The 15,116-nt window shown below is 43.3% G+C and overlaps 1 long non-coding RNA gene across 4 annotated transcripts in view; it reads right to left on the minus strand.

Moving 5' to 3' along the window:
- The window catches only part of LOC113594360 (uncharacterized), a 74,001-nt gene extending 66,277 nt beyond the window's left edge, over nt 1-7,724 (minus strand). Inside the window, exons 1-3 of one of the 4 annotated variants that reach the window (XR_008298782.1) lie at nt 6,618-7,724; nt 5,940-6,067; nt 4,839-5,012 (exon numbers count right to left, since the gene is read on the minus strand). This is a non-coding gene — a long non-coding RNA (uncharacterized LOC113594360). Of the gene's footprint in view, nt 1-49; nt 242-4,838; nt 5,013-5,939; nt 6,068-6,617 lie in introns of those variants that run through there. The other 3 variants (XR_008298781.1, XR_008298783.1, XR_003414740.2) reach the window with 3 other exon arrangements.
- Between the last annotated feature and the right edge of the window lie 7,392 nt (nt 7,725-15,116).

Here is a 15,116-nt window from a genome sequence, read left to right on the forward strand (position 1 = left end):
GGCTCCTTTTCCTCATTAACAAAAGAAAGTTGGTAATAACCATTCTTACCTCAGTGAGTTGTTGTGAGGATTAAATTACATAACATACAGAGCACTAGACGAGTAGACAGTGGGTCTTTGCTACCTTTTCAATGTAGGGCCTTATTGGGGCACCTGGGTGGGTCAGTTGGTTGAGCATCTGACTTAGGCTCAGGTCATGATCTCATGGTGAGTGGGTTCGAGCACTACTTCAGGCTCTGTGCTGACAGCTCAGAGCCCAGAGCCTACTTCAGATTCTGTGTCTCCCTCTCTCTCGGCCCGCCCCCCCACTCACTCTCTCTCTTTCTCTCTCTCTCAAAAATAAATAAATGTTTAAAAAAATTAAATAAATGTAGGGCCTTATCATTACACACCTGTACCTCTGTATCATCCTCCTTGCTGAGATGACTCCTTAATCCTCCAATGCCACTTGCACATATCCCAAAGATTAAGCCTAATCTCACTCCACTGCTCCCACGGTGTTAGTGGTTCTCAGCTAATGAAGAGGCTTGATTCACGTCCATCAGCAATACCCAAAATAAGTCCACAGTCTGCATTTCCAGCCCTCACACAGCCTTTGCCAACCCTGTGCTCCAGCCCCATCTATTCCCAGCCGAGTCCTCCTTAACCACAGCCACATTCCCTCTTTTTGCTCCCATGCCTCCCGCCATGTGCCATTTCCTCCCCCTTCTTCCCAAATTCCTTATTTGACTCTGGTATATTTCAAAAAATTAAAAATATATAGCAGAAAATAATATAACAAATGTACCCTCCACCCAGTGCTATAAATTCTAAATATTTTGCCACACCTATGTCACACATCCTTAAAGAGATAAAACATTACAGATGTATCTGACACATGTGCATGCCCCTCCCCTGATCCCCTAACCCCTCAAAAGCTCCCTATAGGCAACCAATGTCCTGGATCTGGGGTATTTGTGATTTCCTTGCACTTTTAAAATACTTGTACTCATCAAGAACAAGGAAAGTCTGAGATACTGTCACAGCAAAGAGGAGCCTGAGGAGACATGACAACTAAATGCTGTATGATATCCTAGGTGGAACCTGAAGCAGAAAAAGGAAATTAGGGAATAACGAAGAAATCTCAATACACTATGGACTTTAGTTAATAATAATGCATCGATATTTATTCATTATTTGTAAAAAATTTACCATACTATGTAAGATAGGATATAGGTATATGGGAACTATCTGTACTGTTATCATTTTTCTGTAAATCTAAGTTTATTCTACCATTAAAAGACTATATTAAAAATATTACCTCCTTAGCCATTGAAAACATATAGCATTGTTCCAAATGTTCTTTAGGTTTTCCAAACTGTATAAATGATATTACATATGACTATACCTATATCATTATGCATTTTATTACCCAACTAGCTTTTTTAAGTATTTAGTCTCCAGTGCCCCACCCTGATTCCATTCTCTCTCCTTCTTCATGACTCTGTGCCCCAAATGGTGACTTCTAAGAGTTGCATCTTCAGACTTCCTTACCTCTTGCTACTGGTTGAATTTTTCCATTGGAAAGCAACAACATGAGACTGGAAAGTGTCAAAAGGGAAAATATGACATGGTAGGCAGAAAAATGACCCCCAAAGATATTCTGATCCTATGCATCTCAAATAAACCTAAACTTATGTCTTAAGAATTCTTACCAATACTTCTCAAACTCTTTCCAAAAAACTGAGAGAAATGAACACTTCCAAACTCAATTTAATGAGGCAAGTGTTATCCTGGTACTAAAGTCAGACAAGGACACTACAAGAAAAGAAAATTACAGGCCAATATCCCTGGTTAATATAGATGCAAAAATCCTCCATAAAATACTAACAAACTGAATTCAAGAGCACATGTTAAAAGGATCATACTCCATGATCAAGTGACATTTAGCCCTAGGATCCAAGGATGGTTTAACATATGCAAATCAGTAAATCATACTACATTAACAGAATGAAGGATAAAAAAATCATATGATCGTTTTAATAGAAGCATAAATAGCACTTGACAAAATTCACTTTTCGTTTATAAAAGCAACCCTTAACAAATCAGGTATAGAAGGAACGTACCTCAACTTTTAAAAAGATCCTATGTGAAAAGCTGATGCTAATATTATACTTGATGGTAAGAAGTGAAGCGCCTTACCTTTAAAATCAGGAACAAGACAAGGATGCCCACTCTCCCTGCATCCATTTAGCATAGTACTTGAAGTCCTGGTCACAGAAATTAGGCACAACAAATAAGCAAATAAAAGGCATCCAAACGGAAGGAAATAAGTAAAATTATCTCTCTTCGTCAATGATGTGATCTTATATATTAAAAAAAAAAAACACTAAAGACTCCACCTAAAAACTGTTAAAACTAATACATGAATTCAATAAAGTTGCATGACACAAAATTAACATACAGAACTCAATGTGTTTCTATCTAAACATTAACAATGAACTATCCAAAAGAGAAATGAAGAAAGCAGTCCCATTTATAATAGCATCGTAGACAATAAAATACTCAGCAATAAATTTAACCAAGGACGTAAAAGATCCGTACACTGAAAATTACAAGATGTTGATTAAAGAATGGAAGAAGACACAGAGGCGCCTGGGTGGTTCAGTCAGTTGAAGGCCCGACTTCGGCTCCAATCTCGAGGATCATGGGTTTGAGCTCCGCAATGGGCTTTGCGCTAACAGCACGGAGCCGGCTTGGATTCTCTATCTCCCTCTCTCTCTCTCTGTCCCTCCCCTGCTAATGCTCTCTCTCTCTTTTAAAAATAAATCAACATTAAACATTTTTTAATTAAAAAAAAATTGAAGAAGACAGAAATAAATGGAAAGATATCTGTATTCCAGATGAGAATAATTAATATTGGTAAAATGCCCATACTACCCAAAGTGATCTGCATTTTCTTTTTTTTTTTTAATTTTTTTTTCAACGTTTATTTATTTTGGGGACAGAGAGAGACAGAGCATGAACGGGGGAGGGGCAGAGAGAGAGGGAGACACAGAATCGGAAACAGGCTCCAGGCCCCGAGCCATCAGCCCAGAGCCTGACGCGGGGCTCGAACTCACGGACCGCGAGTGATCTGCATTTTCAATGCAATCTCTATCAAAATTCCAATGCCATTTTTCAAAGAAATAGAAAAACAGTTCTAAAATCTAAAAACAGTCCTAAAACCACAGAAGATCCTGGATAGTCAAAACAGTCTTACCAAGCACAAAAAAAACAAGAAGCGTCACACTTCCTGGTTTCAAAGTATATCACAAAGCTGTACTGATCAAAACAGTATGTGATATAAACAAGCATGTATACCAGAATAGAATATAGAGACCAGAAACGAAACTATACATGTGCAGTCAACCAATCTTTGGCAAAGGTGACAAAAACACACAATGTGGAAAGGATAATCTCTTCAATAAATAGCGTTGAGAAAACTGGATATCCAGAAGGGAAAAAAATGAAAGTGGATTCCTATCTTATACCACTCACAAAAAATAATACAAAATGGATTAAAGACTTAAATATAAAACCCAAGCCCATAAAACTTCTAGAAACAAATACAGGGAAAAGGCTTGTTGTCGCTGGTCTTGGCAATGACTTTTTTTGGGTAAGAAACCAAAAAACACAGGCAACAAAAGCTAACATAAACAAGTAGTCCTACATCAAAGTCAAAACAAAACAAAACAACCCTCTTCACAACAAAAGAAACTATCAATGAATTGAAAAGGCAACCTTTTCAGAATGAGAGAAATATTTCAGACCGTATGTCTGATAAAGGGTTAATATCCAAAACAGGGAATAGTCCAATTAAAAATTAAGCAAAGGACCCAAACAGAAATTTTTTGAAAGAAGACATACAAATGGCCAGTGAAAAGGTGTTCAACATCACTAACCATCAGGAAATACAAATCAAAACCACAAGGAGCTATCACCTCATACCTGTTAGAATTGTTATTATCAAACAGACAAAGGATAATAAATGTTGTCAAGGATGTGCACTGTTAGTGGGAATGTGAGTGGGTACAGCTGTCATGGAAAACAGTATGGCAGTTTCTCCAAAAATTAAAAATAGAACAATTATGTGATCCAGCCATCTCACTCCTGGTAATGTATCCAAAGGAAATGAAATTGCTATTTCTAAGAGATATCTGCATTCCTGTGTTCACTGCAGCATTATTCACAGTAGCCAAAATATGGAAGCAACCTCAATACCCTCAGACCCATGAATGGATACACATAATGAAACATTATTCAGTCATAAAACACAAGAAGGGCATCATGCTAAGTGAAATAAGCCAGAGAAAGACAAATACTGTATGATATCACTTGTATGTAGAATTTTTTTTTTAAAGTCAAACTCATGGAAACAGAGAATAAAATAGTGGTTTCCAGGAACTAGGAGGTGGGGGAAATGGGAAGATATAGGTCAAAGGGTACAAACTTTTAGCTGTTAGACAAGTAAGTGCTGAGGATCTAATGTGCAGCATGGTGAGTATAACTAACAACACAGGCAGTATTATATTCTTGAAAGGTGCTGACAGTAGATCCCAAGTGTTCTCATAACCCTTCCCCCAACATATAGTTAACTATGTGAGGTGACAGATGTATTTACTCTCTTGATCTTGGTAATCATTCCACAATGTATATGTCTGTCAAATCATTGGGTTTGTATGCTGTAAATATATACAATTACATTTGTCAATTATTCATCAATAAACTTGGAAAAGAAAGAAAAATGCCAAAGCCTGAACTCACTATTCTCTCCATTCTCCCAGCCCTCCAGGACTATGAAATTCCTCCCTTCTCACCTGGATGGCTCAGTCAGTTAAGTGTCTGATTTCAGCTCAGGTCATGATCTCACAGTTCCTGGGTTCAGGCCCCGCGTTGAGTTCTGTGCTGACAGCTCAGAGCCTGGAGCCTGCTTCACATTCTGCATCTCCCTCTCTCTCTGCCCCTCCCCCGCTCATGCTCATGTGTTCTGTCTCAAAAATAAATAAATGTTTAAAAAATTTTTTTAAAAAAGAAAGAAATCCCTCCCTTCTCCAAGGCTGTCTTGCTATTGTCCAGTATTTAGGCCCTCATTTGTGCTCTTTTATCTGGAAGGTCCTCCCTTTAACCTGCTGAAATTTCCCTTTTCCTAAGATCTTTGCAAATGTTGCCTTTTAAAAAAGAAGAAATCCCTTCCTCTTCCCTTCCTACATCAACCTCCTGCTGTGGAGCCATCACCGGTCATGCCAGGATATCTTCTCTCCATCCCTGTAATTTAGGATTCATTCCAAGGCACTCAGATTATTGATCCCAGCATCATGCCAAATGTAGATGTCCATAAATCCTTGTTAGTTTATAGAGGATAGAGACTATGTCTTCATGATTACTCAAACCAACTCCTACTCCAGTCTATTTCTTCCTTCAATGATTCATTGGTTTCCCATTCTCTAAGAATACAGTCAAATTCTCAACATACCCTAAAGCCTGTCTCCTCCCTGGTGTCATCCTGGGCCACACTGTCCCCTCCCTGTCCCACGCCAGCCTTGTCTCTCTTGTCTTAGGACTGTTATCAGGCTGCTCATTCATTCCCTACTGTCCTGCTTGCTGCTTCAATAGAACCGCTCAAATCCATCCCTCAGGTCTCAGTCTAAACTTCACTGCATTCACTTGTTCCTTCCACAGTATTCACTAGGTGCCTACTCTGTGCCAGGAATTCTCCTAGGCCCTGGAGGTAGGGTAGGGAACAAAGCACACTGAAATCCCTGCCCTCATGTGGCCCACATGCTTCCTCCAGGAAGTCTTTCTTGGTTCCCCCCAACATATGCACACAAGGTCTGTTTCGCCCTACTGTGTGCGGTCACAGCACCCTGTCACAGCACTATGACTTCTCTATACCATGTATCCCTATTAAGCACACTTACCCAAGATCTATCTTCCTTAGTAAGCTGAAAGATTCTTGAAGGCTGGGTCACTGTGTCCTCTCTTTGTATCACCACTACGAAGCACCTTGTTAGGCACATAGTGGGTCCTCAGTAAATTTCTTGGATGGCTGCATAAAGAAATGAAATGAAGCTTTGCTAGACAAAAGAGGCAACATTAGTCCAGATTGCAGAGTGGGGAGGCCGTTAGCCCCTTCCCACCACGTAATGAGGTAACATAAGGAGACTGGGCCAGGACTAGAACGTGGGACACATGACTCCCATTCCAGGGCACTTTTCATTTTAATAAAATTGTAATGGAGAAGACAATGTGGGGGAAGGGACTTAGGGCAAATGTAAAAGAGGAAAAACTTACTAAGAGAAGAACAGGCGAAACCGTTAAAACAATTTTTGTGAAACCAATGTAAAAGAACAGGAAAGGTAAGATGTGCCAACAAATAGACAGCTGGTGTGGGAAACTCCAAGAGGAGACAGCCAGCAGCAGCACTATGCGTGTTTCTATCTGGGCCCCTTTCCCACAACTTGGTAGGAACATTTTCTTCTCTTTGCTCTTTTTTTTTCTTGGTGATAGTTAGGCAGCCGTCACCCTTGATCACTCTTCCCAAGTGTTGGATGGCCTCCACTTGCCCCTCCATGTCCTCAATCTCTACCTTTCCTTACCTTGATTTATACTTGCAAGCCTGACCTCCATGGACTGCCTCATAGACTCCCTGGACCACTGGCTTCTAAATGCTCAGCCAATGGGAGGCTCCAGCAGGAAACTGCAAAGCGGGAAGAGAGAGGAATTAGGGTGTTTATTTACCCAGCTTCCCCAATACCAAGACACAAGCTGGGAGTGGCTGCCTTCCTCTGCCTGAGACCACAACTTCTACAGCTACCAGTCTCACTACATTGCATTAACATTACCTGTCTTTCACATCAGATGGTAATGGCCTCCCACTTTTGCTAGCCCTCAGGAACTTGCTGGTTTCCCTTATTGTTCTCTGCACCCTCATAATTAGTTTTTCATTAAACTCCTGCATCAGTTGAGACTGCCAAGAACTTAACTAATATTTTTGGTTTAAAGAATCCCCCACCTTCACCTGTTAGGAGGCAGAGACAGCTTTCTTTACAGAAGCCCAGTCAATGCTCACCTTCCTAGCTTCCCTTGCCACTAGGGGAGAGGCATCCTACCCTGAGCTCCACCAGCTGGGTGCACCCATGTGAGAGTTTGAATCTGAAAGTGGGAAGCAGGAGGATTAATCCATTACGGGGAGGGTGCCCGAAGGCACAGCTAGATCCTAGATGCACAGGCTCAACACCTCGTTTTGCAACCCTTGCAAAGATTCTGAGACCCCTCTGCTTAACCAAGCCAGCGTTGGATTCTATTGCTGTCACGAGAAAACCATGCGTGATACCGCCCTCTCCTGGACCCATTAACGTTTGAAGCCTGCCTGATTCTCTTGACTTCTTTTCCTACCTTTGAACCACAGGTTAAGTTTGATTTTAATGCTTCCCATTCTGCACTGGGAAAAAAAAAATGCATTCTCTGCTTCCAGTCATTAAAGTTGATCTAACTTGACTTCTAAAAATCATCCTTATAAAAGCTGATCACATGGAAATCAGGAAAATAGAGTTAGTTAGTACACGGTCTACAGGAGGGCCCAGACCTGAATGTCCTCCTCTTCCTTGCTTCAACCCTGGCCTGATTCTGTTTGTTAGTGGCTGCAGGACAAACTGGTCCTGACTTCTTGTGCTAGCATTCTATAGACATTAATCATGAATAGCCACATATTTCTGGCCCTGGGCTCTGCTCCTTTCAAAGGACTCAATTAAGAACAAGAAGAAAACTTATGTCTAATAAAAACCAAACAAACGAAACCAACTAAAAAATGAACAAAGAAAGAAAAAGGAGAAAACTCCTTTTAAAGTAATGTGTCACCTATATTATACACTATGGGTTTCTGCTGTGTACAAGAGAACACATGTGGTCATGTGCACATCAGTGTTTCAGCCCAAAGGACTGAAAAATGTGCCCCAATTTCTCTTTGTTCACACGAACTGCTCAGAGACCGAAAAGGGGGAATTTCATTTGTACCCAGAGTCCCTTACTGGAGATCCCAAGCCAGTCATGCCATTTCACATAGGAATCTCAATAATAATGAGTGTAATTTATCTATATCTAAAAAGTAGACCATATGATACATACTCACAGGAGTGGTATTCATGAACTCTTCTAATCATTATGCTGTTTTTTTTATGTCTTTGCTCTCACAACCCACCAACACCTAATATTCCAACTAGCAGGGGGCTTAAAATTCATCTGGTTAAATTCCTTCATTTTATAGATAAGGAAACTGGAATCCAGAAGTGTTAAGTGTCTCTCAGGTCAGACAGTTGCTAAGAGCCATAGCCAGATGCAAGCCTGATTCTTTCTGGCTTCCAAAGAAGTATAATTTCAAACCTCAGGAATCCAACTTCCCAACTAACAGGAAAAAAGTAGCTTCAGGTCTTTATTTAATAGAAGGTCTTTCCATAACACAAAGATTCATTAAAGTTTTCTACAGAACTTATTATCTATGGGGGAAATTTAAGAATGACGTGTTATTCACATTTTGAATATGAGAAATCTGAAGAATTAAAAAAACGCTTGAAAACGCCTTTTTCTATAGTAGCAAATTGAAGCCTAGAACCTTGTCCAGGGAGCTGATCTTGTAAAGTGAACCATCTTTTGGCAGTGCATGCGGCTGCAAGTTCGTCTAACGTGGTGACTCACAAAGAAATCCAAGCACTAGTAGCTGATTCTGTTGTGTCTCTCTCTTTAAGGCCACATGACTGAAGTGGTGATGTTGGCATCCCGGGCTCTGTACAGAGCTTAAGAAGGGGGAAAGGGGCAATGCTGGGACCTGGGCTCCAGAATATGGCTGTTCTGATTCATCCTGCTCCATGACTCATCTCTGTGATCTTCAGGTAACTTCTCTGTGCCTGTGTTTCCTCATTTACAAAATGGGGAGACAACCGTGAGAGATTAATACATCTAGGATCCCACACGCATTAAGTGTTCCAAAAAGTTAGCAATTATCATTACCAACAAAAGGATCTAAAAGAGATCTAAGAGCTCACAAAGAGGTTGTCTTTGGGATTACCTATTCCTACGTTTGGTGGGCTGGACGGTTAAAGAGTGTTCTCGGAACAGCCACTAGAGGGAGCTGTCTGGTCAGACTGGAAAGGCAGAGGCAGCCGCCACACACAGGCCTGCACCTGCATCCTCCCTTGGCTTTGGCAAAATACAGGACCTCAGAGAAAACCCGAAACCGAAGGCCGAGGCCCACGGGATTTATAGATGGGATGTCCACCTTGAGCTGAGGGTTCTGTGCGAGGTTTTGGAATAGGTCACTGAACTGTCTCTGCTTCTCAGGTTCCTGAAGCTATAGTACTTCACCGTCGCCAGGACTCATTTGTGTTAAGACTGTTCCTGAAAATACACTGATATACTTTGTAACAGGAATGAAGCAGGTGGTGGGTGCATGTGGACTCTCTCAGAGACAGGGAGAAAAAGAGAAGGGGGGTAAGAGTTGAATCATGGTTACCACTTCATAAATGCACCACCATTCTGCATTCCCCAGCAGCAAAGAAAAGGAGGAAGCTGCTGGGAGGCGCAAACCCATGGGAACTTCACCCATTGTGTGTTTTGGAAGACAAATCTGGAAGCTCAGGACCAGGGCCTGGGCAGGGAGAGCAACACTCATCTCCAAATGGCACAGCAGCTCAGAAAGGCGCTGTCTGCAGACTGTTTCGGTTCCATTCAGGCAAAATGTGTAAGTTCTCCCTCGGGTGAGGGAAGAGAGGTGCCCAGGCTGAGCCTCCGAGGGTGCTGACCCTCTCTGGTCCCACACTCTCTGCCCCACTCTGCTGCTACTCACCCCCAAGCCCTTCTTGGGCACAGCCTCTAGTATAACAATCCCTCCCCTCTCCTTCCGCAATCCAAAATGTTGGGAAACAGTCTTTCCTCTGCTGGATTTCAGGACGTCATTAGCATTTTCAGAAGCATCTATGTATTAATGCAGCTGTAATTTTTGACTTCAAGGTTCTCTCTATCCTGTCCTTCCTTTACTTCCAACTTTTAGGCTCTTAAAGTGATTTCAAGCCTGACCCCAGGCCCAGAACAGTGGTTGCCACCGGACTGAAGGTTTTTACTGAACAAGTGTCTTGCTCTTTGCGTCTGTGGATTTCCAAGGGCATAAACATAAGGGAAGTTTCTTAATTGAAGACTATCCCCCTGACTCGCTCACCAGCACATCCTGTCACTACACTCCTGTCCTTGGCTGGTTTAATCTTGGCAGTGGCACCCCTACGTGTGGGGTGGAAGGATTCTGGTGGGATTCTGTCGTTCTCTGGAGTGGCTGAACCACTCGGTTGGCCTCCCATCCAAACTCATTGACTTCTGGTTGCAAATGCCGTCTGAGCAGCCACTGACCTTCTCAACTTGGCATCCAGTCCTCCGGGCTCTGCCCACGGGAAGTCCATCTGGCTTTGCTTGGGTTGTGCCCTTGCTGTGTGTGTTCCATTTCCCTTCCCTTATAGTCCCCCTGACCTCTGACACTGGGTGTTCCCCGCTCCTCTTGCTGGACCTCTCTCTAAGAAAAATCTGTCTTTTTTAAAGTACCATTGACTCCCTAGCAAGAATTCGTGCCAAGTTGCTAGTGTCCCTGATTAGGGTGCCCCCTCCCCAGTCATACAGCCCCGTCCTCACATCCCCTTGTGGAGATTTGTAGTAAAAATGTGGAACTGTGTGCAGGTAGATATGTGCATGACAGGCAACAATCATCTCTCCCTCAGAAGTCCTGATGATCTCTCCCTGATGTTTTAAAAATCTTCAAATATACCGTTGCTTCTGGAGGGGTGGGCACTGTTGGCTGTTTGTTTCTTAACCACACAACCTTTTCCCTCCTCCAGAAACCATATCATGAGAGGGGAAAAAAGGACCACATAGGCCATACTGTCTTCGATATGCCCCTTGGATGTAGGCCAGTGCTGGGTCTTGTTTTATTTGTTGGAAAATTCCTTCATCACCCACCCTGAATTCTGACCTCATTCCCGGCCACTCTGGGATGTCCAGAATGAGATCAGGAAACCAGTGGTGTTAGAAGAAAAGCAGTCTTCTTTTTCAAGTTGGTTTAGCTCTGAGAAAAGAAAAAAAGAAAAAAACACACACACAATGAGCAGAGTGGTCTTTATTGTTTTTGCCTCTTGCCTCAAGTGGTAGTTTACTGTCATTGATGTCAGGGCACCCAGAGTATATAATTTTGTTAGCCTTTTAACCACAGTTTTAATAAATGAGATACAATTGAGGAAAGTAAAAAAAAAAAAAAAACATAGGATACATTTCTCCTTGGCAGCCCTGAAATCCAGTGTTCTCTCTCCCTTTCAGGAGACCTACAACCACACACTTCTGGCCACACCAACACAAGGGCATAGGGTCTGAGAGACTGGGGAGGTTTAGGGAACTAGCGACAATGTCTCTGCTCCCATATTCTTTTTTTAAAGTTTATTTATTTTTGAGAGAGAGAGAGAGAAGGAGGGAGGGAGAGGGAAAGGGAGAGAGAGAGAGAAGGAGAGAGAAAAATTCCAAAAAGCCTCCTCACTGTCAGGGCTCGAACCCATGAACCTATGCGATCGTGACCTGAGCCGAGATCAAGACTCAGACTCTTAACCGACTGAGCCACCCAGGTGCCCCTCTGCTCCCATATTCCGCATGCTCAAACACAGCATGGACCCTAGCATGTAGAGTAGACCCGGGCTGCAGGCAGTATTTCCTAACCCTTAGATACCACCTGGTGGACACGTTAAACCTCAGGGATAGAAGAAACCTTAAAGGACATATGGTCAGGCATCACCACTTTCCAGACCCAATGACAAGCCTGTGATTACAAGGAAGCAGAGTGGACGGTGAGAGCTTGGACTCTGGTGCTCAGCTGCCTGGATTCGAATTCAGACTCTCCAGTTAATAGCTGCTGTGTGTGACCTTCGTGTGGCGCATTATGATTCTGTGCTCAGCTTCTTCACTTGTCAAATGGATATAATGAGGGTTGTAGAAGGGAGTTAATATACCTGGTGCTGGGTGAGCAATGGATACAGGGAGGGTTAATTCACTTTGCAGTCCTAGTATGGAGCAGAGTGCCGGGCGTTTGGCTGCTATGCAGTGAGTGTATAGCAATGTGTAAATAATTAAACAAGGACGAGCATACACGCTTTGCTGATAAAGAAAGGAGGGTTATAAACCTAGTAAGAAGTGAACTGGTCCCAAAACTCCAGATCCTGGGAGCTTTCTACCACACCACTGCATCCCATGGACAACGCCCATGGTAAAAGTTCAGCAGGTACATTCTTGAGGTCACCTCAACCTTGTCCTGCCTCCCACCCACACTAAGCACAGCCACTGACACTCCTTCACCTGGCACACAGCAGGCTCCGTCTACAAATGTAACCCAGCTCTTCAGCGACTCCCATTAGGTGAGTCCCTGAAGAATCTCCTCTGTGACACTCCCTGGGAGGAAGCACCCAGCATCTGCTGATCACTAGCTTTTTCTCCTTTTTTAAACTGAACTGCCAGCCCACTGCCTCTGCTCTCCTACGAACTCCCACTGGGCTGTCACAGAAGCCTGAGGATTCCGAGATCTTTGTTCTCTCTTTGTTCTGAAGATGGTTATTTCTGCAGGGCCCTCCTTCCAGACCTCCCCTCTCTCCCCACCCCTACTTGCTATTCTAATGAAATTCTCTGAGAATGGAACTCCTGCTGTGTGGTCCCCCCCTTCTCCCCCTCCTCTCCTCCCGTTTCCCACCACCATCTCTCGGACATCACTTCCCATTCCCCTGCCTGCTTTTCTCTGCCTGTTCCTCTTGACTTATTTATCCTTCTGTTAAAGGGGAGAGGGAACGTCTAGCAATAGCAACCCGCTAGCAGCTCCTCAGTGCGAACTAATCAACACGGGACAGTCCTGACACCTCATCGTAGGACTATTAAAATGTCTTCTGTGCTGTTTCATTCTGCAGCGGGCAGATTAAGGACACATGCGTGTGTTGGGAGGCCTAATTGTCATTGTTCAGTTCCATTTTCCCAAGGAGCAGCCTCTTCTGACGTTACAGCGGGTGACCTTGAGCTGCCCAAGAAAAATGCTGCGTCTGTCCTGACACTCACCACCAGAACTCCCCCAGAGGAGCGGTTGGTCAAGGATGAACGGGAGGAAAAGAAGCAAGAATCACAATCACGTCACTCATCTGAGAGAGGGGAGGATTTCAGGCTCTGCTCTCTGGTTAGGAACCGAGTTTTAGTTTGTGAAAATTAATTTCTTTCTCAGGGAGGGGAAGTTTAGCCTCAAGGTTTAGCCTCTGTGATGACATCCCAGTTTCAGGGAGAGAGAAGAGGACTCAGGCTACCCTCCATTTTGGCCTCCTGGAGTTTGGGAATGAATGCAGATACTGTAGAAACCTGGGGGCATGATCCTTTTTGCTACAGGTTCTCCATCTCAGGTGCTTTGTGCCCTTTAAGCAGAGATAGTTATTCTATCTCCCTCTGTAGCCACCTGCCTCACTCTCCTGCTGTCTCACCTGTGCTTCTCTGCTTCCTCCACCCTTTTGTTCCCTTTGGGCCACATGGGTTTCCCTCTCTCCTTCAGCCACTCTTGCCCCGGAGCTTAGGTTTGTCTCCCCAGAAAAACACCAGCAGGCTGAAGGGGAGAGATCCAGCAAATAAGACTATGGAGGAATGACAAGCTCAACGCGGCAGGTTGAAGGAGTCACCACCAGATGGCACTCTACAATGCTTTCTGCAGATCCTTTAGTTCTGGTGAGAAATTCTGGTTCGAAAGAAATCATTGGAAAGCACCACGAGAGGTCACTAAGTCCAGTGGCCTCCAAATGTTTTTTATTCTCACCTCTGTACATCATAACTTTCTGATCATGCACACTCCCATGTATTTATTCCTCAGTGTATATGTACTATCAAGCTATACTAAACATTAGTAAAACTTATTAAAAAATTATGTTTAGATGAAAATTACAGCGTCAATTTAAATAAGCTTTGGAATATTTTCCTTCTGCACTACAAGTGATCACTTTATACACCTTCCAGAGGATCAGTGATCTACTTTGTATTTCCTTTCTCCAAAAGGGCATTTCAATAAAACAAGTGTTTTTTGTTTTTGTTTTTGAGCTCCTACTACATACTCAGCACTGTGGAAGGGACAGAGATGATTAAAAAAAACAATAAATTTTTTTTATATCTATAAGTTTCTTGTGTCATAGCATAGAAAAGACTTAAAGACCATGTAAAACAGCATGCATGTAGCAGTCAGAGCATTTAACTTGCAAACAACATAGCCCACTCTTACTATTTTAAAGAAAAAGGAATTTATTAAGTGGCTTACAGAATGTATTGGAGAACCATTAAGGAAGTCAGGATTGGAGGCTAAACAGTAGCCGGGCAAAAGGATCAGCCACTCAAGGGCTCTTGTGGTAGAAATCATTAGTACAATTGCCTGTCGCTCAGCACCAGGGACACCAAGGACCAGAGAGTGCAAACTGCTAGTGATGCCAGGGGAAACACACCCAGGTCACCATGCGTGCCCAGAGAGCTGAGCTCCCAGCAGGCAGCACTGGTCACGTCCTCCTTCCCAGTAGCATGGGGCTGTATCTGCTCAGCAGAACTGAGGTTGTATCCAGAACCAGGCTTCAAGGATGTCTTGGCCTCTCTTTACGCTAACGCAGAGAAAGCAACTAGAGGCTGGAGTAAAGACTGACTGAGCCAGGCCACAGGATCTGCCATGTTAGGATAGTGTCTACTTGAGGAAAGAGGCCAATGTGTGCCTTGAGCTCTCACATGAACAATGCCAGGGAGCTAGTCAGGGCCTGTCAACTGCTAACCCAGGCTCTGGCTGGATCTCAGCCTGAGACTGCCTTAAGGAGAGTCTTAAGACTCAATAGGAGAGCTCTGAGAGACTTCCTATCTGAGATGATTTCACCTAAGTGCCAAAGGTTCCTTGCATTTGTTAGGGTGTGTCTACTTTTCTCTCCCAAGTTTGTATCTGACATTCACCCACTGCTTCAATCTAATTTCCAGTTTCTCCATTTTCCTCTAGTCTTACTTAGGTGCCTGACTTCTGAGCTCAATTCAGTATCCAC

Source organism: Acinonyx jubatus, chromosome A1 (assembly GCF_027475565.1).
Source record: "Acinonyx jubatus isolate Ajub_Pintada_27869175 chromosome A1, VMU_Ajub_asm_v1.0, whole genome shotgun sequence".
In the NCBI taxonomy this organism is placed as follows: Eukaryota; Metazoa; Chordata; class Mammalia; order Carnivora; family Felidae; genus Acinonyx; species Acinonyx jubatus.